Source organism: Aethalodelphis obliquidens, unplaced genomic scaffold (assembly GCF_003676395.1).
Source record: "Aethalodelphis obliquidens isolate GAN/ISIS:26980383/991018 unplaced genomic scaffold, ASM367639v1 scaffold8, whole genome shotgun sequence".
In the NCBI taxonomy this organism is placed as follows: domain Eukaryota; kingdom Metazoa; phylum Chordata; class Mammalia; order Artiodactyla; family Delphinidae; genus Aethalodelphis; species Aethalodelphis obliquidens.
The window spans coordinates 22,916,536-22,926,327 of record NW_020837952.1 but is presented as its reverse complement, the minus strand read 5'-3'; the positions used below and the strand labels follow the sequence as shown (position 1 = coordinate 22,926,327).

At 40.3% G+C, this 9,792-nt stretch overlaps 1 protein-coding gene across 6 annotated transcripts in view; it reads left to right on the top strand.

The window, feature by feature from the left end:
* Positions 1–337: 337 nt before the first annotated feature.
* Positions 338–9,792, top strand: part of NAP1L1 (nucleosome assembly protein 1 like 1) — a 34,204-nt gene continuing 24,749 nt past the window's right edge. For 4 of the 6 annotated variants that reach the window (XM_027107068.1, XM_027107067.1, XM_027107069.1 and 1 more), the window contains exon 1: positions 365–492. The gene's annotated coding sequence lies outside the window, so the exon portion shown is untranslated. Of the gene's footprint in view, positions 493–9,792 lie in introns of all 6 variants that reach the window. The other 2 variants (XM_027107066.1, XM_027107071.1) reach the window with 2 other exon arrangements.

Sequence of the window (9,792 nt, the reverse complement as noted above, 5' to 3'; positions counted from 1 at the left end):
CCGGGACCCGGTGGCTGGCCCCCTGCCCTCACCCTTCCCAGTACCACGCAAGGGGGACGAGGTGAGCGGGGGGCGAGGCTGGCGGGTCTGGGCCCTTCCCGGGAACGGAAGGGGTTGCGAGTTCCTTTCCAGCGAAGCGGGTAGAAAAGAGATGGCTGGAGGCGTAGTAAGGGGCGGAGGCGGGAACCCGAGGAACCCAAGCTTGGCGCGGGAGGTTTGGAGGTCGCGGGGGGGAAAGAAGGACGGTTCTGTTGCTAGGCAACCCGTCCTGGACCCGCCTCCCGCTCGCGTTGCTAGGAGACGGCGAGGCCAGGGGGAGGGCGGTGGCGGGGGCCCTACGTGCTGACGCTAATTGTATATGAGCGCGAGCGGCGGGCTCTCGGGTCTTTTTTAGCGCCATCTGTTCGCCGCGCCGCCTTCTGCTCCTCCCGCCGCCGCCCTGAGTCACTGCCTGCGCAGCTCCGGCCGCCTGGCTCCCCGTGCTACCCACCGGTAACGGACGGGAACTCGAAGGGGAAGGGGGGACGTAGAGGCGGCCTGCGCGGAGGGAAGGGGTGAAGGGACGGGGAACCGCGAGCGGGGGCTGCTGGCCGCCCGGGCCTCCGGGGCCGTCCTGTGAGGCCAGAGCCCGAGCCGTTTGCGGAGTCTCGACCCCGCAGTCGGAGAGGGCCCTTGGGATCGGCCGGCGCTTCTCTGGGGAACCGATCAGGACACGCGCGGGGGTCGGTGCGGCCCGCGTGCTAGTCTGCACCGAGCTTTTGAGCTCCACCAGCTTCTCAGCGCGGACGGGAGCGAGGCCGCGGCGACGCCCGGGCGCCCGGAGGAGGCGGCGGCTGCGCCACTAGGGACCGGCAGGCGCCTGGGGTGCGGCCCGGGCCCAGGTCTGTAGCCCACCGCCGCCTCGACGCCCCCGCTCACTCAAAAATAATACTCGGAGGGAGGCCGCTGGGGGATGGAAAGAACCGCGGAGGCTGCGAATTCCGATGGGAGGGAGGGGCTGTGAGGGGACGAGGCCCCTGGGCGGGGAGGGGGCGGGGAGGCAGCGAGGCTCCTAGGCTCCCCGCCCACTGTAGGCGGCGATGGGTCTGGGAGGGGAAACCCCCGGCGGCTTCCCTCCGCACGTGGTCGCCGGCGGGGCCTGATTGGAGACCCCTGTCTGGTTGTCCCTACTTTACTGGAAGTTGTGGAGATGGTGGGACGTGAAAATGAATAGTGAGCCAATAAGTCCAGCCCTTGGGTTTCCAACTCTTCCCTGCTTCTCTTTGGTCTTAGTCTTTTTATTGGTACCGGAGGAAAGTGTGAACGTTAGGTGCTGAATGATGAAGCAGGACCTCCACTGCTAGGATTTTAAAGAATTAACAGGTGTAAAGCGCTTACGTTAGTTGTTATTAACAAGAGATTCTTTTGTGTGTCTCAAGTACAAATTAGAATTAGGATGGTTATCTTGACCAGGGTTTTTTATTTGGGGAGAATTGATCCTAATCAGTCTAAGCCTGAACAGTTCTAAGGTGGAAGTAAAGGATTTGGCCTGCAATGTCTTTAATTTTTCTAGGACTTCTGTTGCTTTCTTACAAATTAGTTCCTTTGTTCACGTTCCCAGTCCAAGATAGTTAACCAGTTGTTTTGTTTTTAAGGTGAGTGGGGTTATGGTGGAGGAGGTATTACGGGGTGGAATGCGGCGTCAATGTAAACGTACTGAGCGAAGTGTGTAGTCTGCTGCCTTGTCAGTGCGCCCGCTTTGCCCTCAAAAAAAGAGGCAGGGCAGGGAGACGGGTAATGAGGTCCTTTAGGGGAGGGCTGGGTTTTCCGAGTACAAGAACCGGGCACATGATGTCCTCAAGGAGCCCCAATTTTATTCTCTCACTGTCTGATTATACTGTAAGGACTGCGCTTTAAAAGCTCACAACTTCAAACTGCTTGCCTGATTTCAGGAGAGCTGAGCTGGAAAACGAAATTTGCCATTTTTGAAAATACGTAGCATCAAAATACCTTTGCAGAATAGTATTTAGTTCCTATTTTCTTGTCGGCTTTAATTAATCCTACTTCTATACGTACTTAGTAATACACCTTTGGCTAAGGGAAAAACCTTATATTTAGAAAAACTTATTTAAAGCTGACCGTTGGTAAATGAGGTTTACAGTGATCTTCTGGGGCTAAATCTCATGCTTCTTTCTAAGTTTTCTGAGTTCAAATTAACGGCACAAATCTAAAATGTGCCATTTACTTTTTAAGAAGACTGGTCCTTTTATATCACTCTGAAAACTTTGATAAAATGTATATGTTGCAAAGTACCTATTTTTGATATAGGACCTATTGACAGGGAAAATTACTAAGCTAATACTAAATGTGACACCCTTGTACTCTAGAGATAAAAAAAAAAAAACACACCCAACACTTGTACCAGAACTAATTTAATCCAGGTGCTATTTCTTTTATTACTTACTCAACTTGCCCATATTGCCTCGAGATGACTGACTGATTCTAAACTCCCCAAAATGTATTCATACAGTGTCCTTTTGCAGGAAAAGGGGCTAAAAAAGGTAGAATCTGATTGACTTAAAGGTATGAAGATGTCAACATACTGCTTTGCTTACTTTATTTTCTGCTTGATTGTAAATTTGAAATATTAATGAAAGGGGATGAACCCTGATCAATTTAGAAAACTAATGAACAATCTATTCATATTCTCAAGTCTAATCAAACCTGTAATTACTTGTGTTCTTAGTTGATTCTTTGAGTAAATATTTTAACTCCTGTTTGGACATACACCTTATTTCATGAGCCAAACAGGCAAATTGGTTGTCTAGATATAAAGTGTTGAGTTGTGATGAGTGCCCTGAAGAAAAAGAAAGTGGGGGAAGTGGGAGATAGTGTAGTATCTATAACCTTCTTTACATGAAGGAATTTGTTAAAACGGCAACATTAAGACCCATTTCATACTAATTTCATCTGAGTAAGTTCTCTCCCTGTTGGGCAGAGTAGGGGTTAGAAGGTGAGCACGGTTGCTTTCACTCATCCTTGTAAGTAAGTTGCTTAGTACTCTGACTGCAGCCCACTAGATCACATTACTGGGCTTGCCATGGAAAGTGGCCTCTACACTTCTGGTTACCAACTGTGCCTTTTACTGCTACATAGTTTGATGTATTTTTACTTGCTCAGAAGTTTTGTACATTGTGATTTTTTTTGGGAAAGGAGGCTATAATTTTGAAGAGTTTATTAATTTGAATTATTTTCTCAGGTAAAGAGGGTACATAAGAAGAGCACAACAGGCAGAAAATATTCTTGCATGATTATTCAGGCAATGTTTTACTCTGTGTGTATATTAACACATTTAATGCTCCTGGAGATAGCTGGTATCAACATTTTGATGAGGAAACTGAGGTACAGAGCAGTTAAAGAACTTATCCAAGGTTACATAATTGAACAATGATGATTTATAATAAGGATTTTATATTGGTTTAAAGGGAGTTCCCTTGACTTAAATTTACACTGTATACATCTGCTGGGAATTTAAAAGCACCCTGCTTGGGTTCCAATGGGCTTCAAGGGAAAGTTCAAGCACTTACAATCCTGAAGATTTCTTCCAACATATGTCTGATATGTGAATAAATTGTTTTAGTTTGTTAATGCTGAGTGAATTTTCAAGAAATATCAGTATGTTTCTCTGCTGTTGGGTCAGATGATCCCTTGATCCCTTGAACAGAAGACAGTGTTCTCAAATAGGAGTTCATTTGGCTTGGGAGTGTAATACAAAAGTCACTTCTAGGTTGACTTTTGATATCCCTGAAGTGAAAAAAGCATAAAGAATGAGATGTGTTGTGCTGGAATCAAGTAAAGTACTGAGCCCCTGGACCACCGAAATTGTTAATAGAACAGCAATGTCCAAAATACAGATTTGTTTAAAATGCATTTGGAATGAGATATGAGGTCTGAAGTAAAGGGAAATGTTTTCCTTGGGATGTTACTGGCTCCCTTGAACTCTTTTGCTTTAAAACATTTGTAGTTCTTTTTTTTTTTAATTCTTTAAAAATTTTTATTTTTTAATTCTTATTTTCTTACTTTTGTATTTTTGGCTGTGCCGCATGGCTTGTGGGATCTTAGTTCCCCAATCAGGGATCGAACCCACACCCCGGGCAGTAAAAGTGCGGAGTCGTAACCAACCACTGGACCGCCAGGGAATTCCTAAAACATTTGTAGTTTTTAATGATTGGCTGTTTCACCATGAAGTAGTCATTTTCTGTAAAGGAATATAACTATAGGTTACTGTATAATCTATGTAGCAGTAGGCTGATGGGGAGGCCCCTTGGCTTTTGGAATAGTGGAATTGGCATGGGTATTGGAAGTCAGATTTTAATTCCTAGTTTTTTCACTTGTGTGTTGCTGAGCAAGTTGCTTACTAATCTGCAAATAAGAGGAAAGCATGTAATAATTTTCTACAGAGTGAGCTCCATGAATATTAGCTTTCTTTCCTTCTCATTGAAAGTAAGGAGAACAGAATCAGGTACACTGAAATGGTAGGTCATTTGATGTCTGGACATCTAGCTATTATAAGACCACAGAATAATCAAATGATGGTCTGATTGAATCACTTGTTTCCCCCTCTTTCTCCAGTGGAAGATTTTCTTCATGTTCAAGTTCTTGGGTTAAGATTTGCCTTCAGTCATGTTATGAGCTGTCTTTCCATTGAGATCTTCTGTAACATATATTGTTTGGGTAGTGGGTTGAACCTTTTGTCGTAAACTTTAACCTCTTTAAACTTTAAAACAGTGATACCACCTTTTGGTTAAGGATTGTATTCTACTTTGAAGCTTTTTGTATTCTTACGTTGTAGATGTGTTTCTTATAAGTGGGATGCAGTTGGATTTTGTTAAATCTAGTCTGACAGTTTTAAAAGGGAGCCTTTAGTTGATTTATGTAATCACTATGATTAGGTTTAAATCTGATTTTTGTGTGTGTGTACTTTTTATTTGTCCAAAACCTGTTTTTCTTTTAGGTTGATGTAAAAATAGGTATAATTTACTTGGTGTTCCTTGTACTTCGGAAGCTACATGTTCTCTTTCTGAAATTTTGGAGTCACCTTAGAAATTATAACATGCTTACTTAACATTAGAATAATCCATTTCCTCCCCCCCCTTATTCTCACCACTGACAGTGTTATGGTAGTTTAAATTTAACACTACACAGTGGTGATATTATGTCTTTTAAAATATTTGTTTAGGTATACGCTGATAGCCTTATTTCCTCTTATTTCTTCTTGTATCTTTAGATCTCGTGTTTGGGATCACTTGCCTTCTGCCTGAAGAATATACTTAATAGCATTTATTAATGAGAGTGCTGGAGATATTTTTGCCTGATATTTGTTTCACCTGCGTTCTTTTTTTTAATTGAAGGAAACTTTTTACTTTTATTCTTATTTTTAAATTTATTTATTTTTGGCTGTGTTGGGTCTTCGTTGCTGCGCGCAGTCTTTCTCTAGTTGCGGCAAGCGGGGGCTACTCTTCATTGTGGTGTGTGAGCTTCTCATTGCAGTGGCTTCTCTTGTTACGGAGCTTGGGCTCTAGGTGTGTGGGCTTCAGTAGTTGTGGCACATGGGCTCAGTAGTTGTGGCTTGTGGGCTCTAGAGCACAGGTTCAGTAATTTTGGCACATGGTCTTAGTTGCTTCTCAGCATGTGGGATCTTCCCGGATCAGGGCTTGAACCCGTGTCTCCTGAAATGGCAGGCGGATTCTGAACCACTGTGCCACCAGGGAAGTCCCTCACCTTCATTCTTAAAGGATGTTTTGGTTGGGTGTAATATTCTAAGATCCGTAGTTATTTTCAGCACATTGAGCACACAGTACATTCTGTTGTCTTTTGGTGTCTATTGAAGAGAAAACAGTAGTCAGTCTTTTGTGCCTTTGAAGTTAATCTAAGTCTTTTCTCTGTGTGCTTTTTGAGGTGACTTCTGTCCCTATTGTCTTACATTTTCACTCATATATCTAAGTGTGGGTTTTTTATTTATTCTGATTGGAATTTGTAGGGCTTGTCTTTCATTACTTCTGGAAAATTCTTAGCTATTTATTTCTTCAAATATTCTGCCCATTCTGTCCTCTACTCCTAGAACTTGTTTTAAATCTTTTTTGGACATTATTGTGTCCTAAAATGCTTTTTCAGTATTTTTTATCCTCTAGTCTCTGCCATACTTTGGAAGATTTCTTCTAAGCTCACTTCCAGCTCACTTAATTCTCTCTCCATCTGTGTTTGGTTTACTGTTAAACCTGCCCATTTAGTTTGATTTCTGTTATTTTTATTTCTAGAAGTTCTGTTTAGTTCTTTGCCAGATTTGCTCTATCACCTTTATTTAGTAAATGACTGTTTCTTGTAGGTACTGCTACAGACACTGCATTTTCAAACTTAATAAGCATGATTGTTTTTTCTGTGTGGTCTTTTTGACAATATTTAAGTCCATTCATAGGATGGGCTTCTGTTGTATTCTTTTCTGTTGCCCCTATTGTTCTCGAAAATTACTTTATGAATTATTTAAGGTCTAGGATGAAGGCACCTTTCATTTACATTTGGATATGCAGGTGCCTAGGAATGCTGAGATGGCTTTAAGCTCATAGCTTAAGGTTTTGGGTGCAGTGCAGATGAGGTGAATTTGGGCTTTTGAACAGGAGGACTTGTGTATTATCTCTGAGAATATAGCACTTTGAGGTTCCTGCTTAATTTGGGAGGTTTGCTATAAAGATTTCCTACCTTGAATAAGTCCAGGGCTTTTGGTTTCACCAGACAGTAGTTCAAATTTGATTGGCAGTTGCCCTCAGGGCAAAAGCAGCTTCCTTCTACTTATCCTTTTGCTTCCTGTTTTGCCTTCAGTTTTGTGTTAGTAATTTCTTACTATCTTATTAACATTTTCCCATGCTTTTAAGATTTTAACAGATATTTTATTCTGTACTTTTAATTAGTTTTCATTGGTAGAGTTGGTCTGAATAATCTAACTTGTCACTACCAGGAGTGGAAATTCTTCAGAACTCTTAGAAAGCAATTTCATGTCTGATAAATAAAATTCTCATTGATTTTACTTAATGTTGTTGACTGCAATAAAAAAAAAATCAATGCAGGTGTTAACCTAAACTTGTGTTTTTCAGTGTGATCTGAATGTCTGAGGGCCACCTGCCTCAGAAGCTGGGTTTCTTATTTCAAATGCAGATTTTTGCGTCCACTCCTTGGTTTTGAATCTGGGTATGGGAATAGCTCCTTTATTTTTAGTTTTTTGATTTATTTGTAATTCTAGATTTACAGAAAAGTTGTAGTTCAGAGTTCCCGTATGCCCGTTACCCAGTTTCCCCTAATGTTAACATCTTATACTGCCATGGTGCATTTACTGGTCAGTCTGCATTTGTCAAAACTGAAAGAAGCTGTTTTTAGCCATCATTCTAGCTAATTATTTTGCAGGAACACTGACCCCATGTAAAGGGTAATTCAAAATGGACAGAACGAAAAACATTGTGTGGGTTTATTGAGTGTTAACTAGGTGTCAAACACGAATCTTTTACATGAATTTGCTTCTTAATAAGAGAAATCCAATGAGGGAAAAATTTTCTCCTGCTTTTTGAAGATGATGAAATAAGGCCAGAAGTTGTTTGCCTGAGCTAGATTGCTACAAAGCTGGTGTCAACCCAAATGATCTGACTGCAAAATTTGGCATACTTTTCTTTAAAACACAAAAGTGTATACAACCAAGAAACCTAATTTAGCCAGAATGCGCAGATTGGAGAAGGCATCTCTGAAGAAGTGAATGCCATCTTGTTGTATCTTGAATCCTCTGTAATAAAGAATCAAAAGAATTTCATTATAAGAGTTTGAATTCTAAATGTAATGCCACAAGGTGGACACTGAGGGTAGAAGTGTAACCATTTTTCTGTGAACATGTTAAAATGATATAAAAATTTGAATTTAGAAGTTTTGGGTGTTTTTTGTTTCATACTTTTGATAATTGCTGGATTTACTACACTGTATATTCAACCCGGCAAATTCTAAAATGTTATTAAATAAGTATCTGTATAGGAAAACCGAATAATGCAGAATGAAACGTAAGTTCTCATTTACTTCCAATCTTTTCTCTCTTATAGGTAGCTCCTGTTAGGTTTCTGGTGTATCTTTCCAGAAATGTCTTATTCACAAGAAAGTATGTACATGTATGAGTATGCACATTCGTATATATCCAGATTGGATTTTGCCATACATCCTTTACCCCTGCTTTGGTGCTCTTTCCATATCAACTCAGATCTGCTTCATTTTTTTATTGCACAGCATTCCATTGTATGCACATTAATACTAAGGTTTTTTTTGTATACTGCTTTGTATACTTTCTATACTCCTCTGAAGGATATGATGCAGTGATTGGAAAAAGCAGATATAATACCTGTAATCATGAATTTTATGGCCTGGTCAGTTGTGGGGAGACAGACATTAGTCAAATAATCACAATAATTTATAATTACAAACTTGAGACATCGTATGATGGAAAGAAATGGAGCTTTATAGGAGTGTGTACAACCCAGAAATCTTACTTAGCCAGGATGTACAAGTTGGAGAAGGCATCTCTGAAGAAGTAAATGCCAGCCTGTCCTGTCTTGAAGAAGTAAATCTTTGAGCTGAGAGCCAAAGAATGTGTAGGACTGGGAAGAACCTATTAGGCGAGCATGAAACATTTACAGACCCTGAGACCCTTTAATTTTTTTCAAGGTAGGTTCTCATAAGTGAATAACCAAGGCTGGAGATGGACATATTTAAGGCTTTTGTTATTCCCATGGCCAAAGTGCTCTCCAGAAAGATAATGGTTTAAAGGAACACTAGCCATATTTAAGAATGCATATTCACCATAATTTTCCCTGCATTAAAAGAAAATCCTTACTCTGATTTCGTAGACAAGTTTGAATCCCGCTTGTGTTTCTTTGACTGATTGAATATTTTTCTTATTTTTGAATTAGTATCTTCATAATTTTTTGATAAATGTTTTGTTAATGCTAGCTAATTAACCAGCATCACTAGAGAAATTTATCAATGCTGTTAGAAATTATTTACAGCAAACAAAGTGTATAAAATAGAGTAGGATACATTAGGAAGAAATATTTCTAAATTGTCTAAAGGGTGGATGTTGGATCAGCAATACTATTCCAAATGAAAGCACTTCACTGCTAAAATCAGTAACTCTTAATTCTTTAAGTGAAAAGCATATTAAGCATGTTGGTATGAGGAATCACATCTTGTAGCATCTTGTGAGTTAAACTAAGGTTTTAATTTTTAAAAGATTAAAAATTGATTTTAATGTGGGATTCTAACCTTAATTTTTTAAAAAGTAATCTGTGCATTACCTATGGCATTCAGCCATTTTTCTGGCTCAGTGTAACACATTTTGTCTTAGTTTTGGCTTTCCTTTTTTTTTTAATTTTATTTTTTGTACAGCAGGTTTTTATTATCGATTTTATAAGGTTTTGGTTTTCTAAAAGCAGTATTCTCTAAATTAATACTAATCTTATAGTACAAAAGAACTTAGGACATGCTCTGATCAGTCCTAACAGTATTCAGGTCTGACAACCAAGAACATTATGGACAGTGTGCCAGCATATCCGGGGTAGGCTGGGGGTGTGGTGGTATTCAGTGATGTGACATGAGGTACATTCGCGGAGATGAGGAAGGTTTACTTGACATAGATTGGGACCAGAGCTTTTTATAACTGCCATTAAATAGTTTAAAGGGCTGACATTTGATAACAAGAATTATTAAACTAAAAAAAAAAAAAAAAGATCT